The sequence below is a fragment of the Camelina sativa genome, chromosome 7 (assembly GCF_000633955.1).
Source record: "Camelina sativa cultivar DH55 chromosome 7, Cs, whole genome shotgun sequence".
NCBI classification, from domain to species: Eukaryota; Viridiplantae; Streptophyta; class Magnoliopsida; order Brassicales; family Brassicaceae; genus Camelina; species Camelina sativa.
Window position 1 is genome coordinate 16,085,109 of NC_025691.1, and position 3,547 is coordinate 16,088,655.

The 3,547-nt window shown below is 38.3% G+C and overlaps 1 pseudogene; it reads left to right on the forward strand.

Moving 5' to 3' along the window:
* On the forward strand, positions 1–1,873 carry LOC104701253 (annotated as a pseudogene).

The window sequence follows — 3,547 nt, forward strand, 5'->3', positions numbered from 1 at the left end:
AACAATGGTGGAAGAAGAAGCTCAAACCCTAGTTTTCACAGTCTTGATCCTAATCCTCACTCTAACGATACTCTTCATCAAGAAACTCAAACCAATACAAAACCTTCCTCCACCTCCACCGTTCTCACTTCCAATCATCGGCCACCTCCGTCTCCTCAAACCACCGCTCCACCGTGTTTTCCTCTCCGTATTTAAATCACTAAACGATTCTCCGATCTTCTCCCTACGTCTCGGAAACAAACTCGTTTTCGTCGTCTCTTCACACTCGATCGCCGAAGAATGTTTTACGAAACACGACGTCGTTCTCGCGAACCGCCCGAACTCTATTGCTTCAAAACACATCTCTTACGGCAGCTCAACAATGGTCTCAGCTCCGTATAGTGAACACTGGAGAAATCTTCGCCGTATAGGCGCCGTCGAGATTTTCTCGAATCATAGGCTTAACAGCTTCTCCTCTATACGCCGTGACGAGATCCGGCGACTTATAGTTCGTATGTCACGAAACTCTAAACTCGTAAGTGAGTTCATACTTATATTGCTAAGTTACGACAGATAATTTTATGCTACTGGCAAAATTTACCTTTAGTAACAATCTATTCCCAGTAAAAAAAACTTCAATATAATTATAGTAATCTCTGGTTAAGTCTTTGTTTAAAGGTTGACTTTTATGAGTAGTGTTATCGACTGAACATAAGGTATTATATTGCAATAATTTTTACAGGAATTTGCCAAGGTTGAGATGATATCAATGTTCTCCGACTTAACATTCAACAACATTACTAGAATGGTGGCTGGAAAATGTTACTACGGAGATGGTTTAGAGGATGATCCGGAGGCTAAACGCGTGCGGCAACTTATCTCAGAGGCTGTGAGATCTTTTGGTGCTGGCAACGTTGCTGATTATTTACCGGTCTTGAGATATATAACAAACTTCGAGACACGGATCAAGAAGATTGCTGGTAGGCTTGATGAGTTCTTCCAAGGATGGGTCGATGAGAAACGAGCGGGAAAGGAGAAGAAGGAGAACACGATGATCAATCACTTGCTTTCTCTGCAAGAAACTCAACCTGAGTACTACACGGACCGCAACATTAAAGGAACTATAATAGTACGTAAACGAATACGGGCATTTTTTAATTCATTAGTCGTTTAGTCAATGTTTAAGTTTTTTGTGTATACGTGTGAAATGTGCAGTCTCTTATAGTGGCGGGGACGGATACTTCAGCGGTAACATTGGAATGGGCATTGTCAAGCCTACTGAACCATCCGGATGTATTAAACAAGGCGAGAAATGAAATCGACAGTAAAGTTGGTTTTGACAGGCTTGTGAAACATGGCCAATCTTCCTTATCTTCAAAACATTGTCTCTGAAACGTTGCGTATGTACCCCGCTGCACCATTGTTGATCCCTCATGTCGCATCAGAAGACTGTAGAGTAGGGGAATACGATATGCCGAGTGGGACGATGTTGTTGGTGAACGTGTGGGCTATACACAGAGATCCTAAGCGATGGGCTGATCCCACGAGTTTCAAACCAGAGAGGTTCGAGAAAGAAGGAGAGAGTCATAAACTTATGGCGTTCGAGTTAGGAAGGAGGGCGTGTCCTGGATACGTATTAGCTCAACGGCTAGTCATTCTAACTCTTGGGTGTCTGATTCAATGTTTGGAATGGGAGAGGATTGGAGAAGAAAAAGTGGATATGACTGAAGGTGGAGGACTCACAATGCCTAAAGCTAGGCCCTTGGTCGCCATGTGTAGAGCACGTGCCTTTGTTGATAACATCTTACATGAGTCTGCTTAATTGTAGGGACTTTTGTAAATGCTAAGCTAATACGTATGTATGTAGGCAACAGTCATGTGTGTATGTGTTGAATTGTTGCCAAAAAAATCTGATTCTTTCCTTTATATTTAAACCTTTATTACTACTACATATCATTTCACTAAATCTAGTTACCTTAATTATTACAATAATTTACTTTTAAAAATAGCTTTAAATACTTACTTATATTGATCAAATATTTAGCATCGCATCAGATGTGCTAAGAGACTCAAGAAGCTCCTCGAAAACCATGAAATAAGCTTTAGTCTCAACAGAGCTACTCATCAACACTACTCTTGATTCTTTCTCACTTGCTTTGTTTTGTATGGATTCTCCTAATTCTCCACCACACTATGATTCTTCCTTTAGTGTATTAGAGCCAAAGCTCCGTTCCAAGCGTACTATTGGGAAAGACTTTCATTCATCTTATCAACAATACCTGGACCATTCGGAGTATAGTCATATGGTTATATTCGACTGTTATATCCCTTTTAACGAAGAGAATGGATTTAACTATTATAATTATGTTGATATACAGTCTCAACTTACCCATATCTGCTACCAGTTCATACTCAAAAGGTTGTGGTGTACTAATCTCTGAGGATGATAGTGATCTAAACCAGGAGCAGATCTAGGAGAATTATTAGTATAGGGCACATATCTAATAATTAATAAATATGTGGCTAAAAATTATAATATATATGGCAAAAAGGAAAAAAGCAACAAATGGAGGGATCAAACACCCCACCAGCAAAAATATGCAGAGGAATACATAACCAAATGATCCAGTAGATAATTATATCAACAACTACTAAGAAACATTTTATAAACAGTGTGGGGCACATGCCTAACCTACTCTTAAGGTAGATCTGCCACTGATCTAAACAATTATGATGACTATCTTTACGATGAGACTGATTATAGTGAAGAGTGTGAAGACATTTATGATAATGATACAGGAAATGAGACTGATTACAGTGACAAGTATGAAGACTGTAATGATAGCTAGTGATCTTGATAATGAGACTGATCACAGCGAAGAGTCTGAAGACAACGATGTGGAGATGAAGTGAAGATGCAAGCAAATGTATGTAAACTTTAGATATCTCATAACTCATTTCCAGATCAAATATGAACTATTTTTAAGAATGAATCGTTGAATTGTTTCTGCAGATTACGTGAAGGGCAAGCAACTCAAGAATCTACTGAGTAGCTTTGGAGCCAAACCGCAAAATTTCTTAGGTAATTCCAAAATATTACAAACCATCTTATTTATCTTCAAACCAATTTTAGTTTCTAAAGTTTATGGCTTTCTAGCTAGAGTAGCTAGAAAATTATGGACATGTGGCTTGTGATGACTATATCTATTGAGGTTTCGTAGAAGAGAGATGTCAATATATCAACTTCTTTCAACTCTGCATTCAATCTGAATAAGCCTAGCTATGGCCATGTCTCTACAGATAGAGACGAATAACAGCTATGCAGTATACTAAGGCCATGAGTGAGTGAGTGAAGCATGTTCTGTTGTAATCTTCATGTGTAAGTTATCAACCCTTAAAACAAAAACCTTCTTGTGTGTTGTAGAATTTTCTATAATTTGATTATGCAGGACTTGTATAATCTGTTTCTTGTAGCTTTAGTGCACAAGTCAAATGAAACATAGTAATACATACGGGTTGCTTACTGCACGCTTTCTTCAAAAAAAAAAAAAAAAAAAAAAAAAAAAAA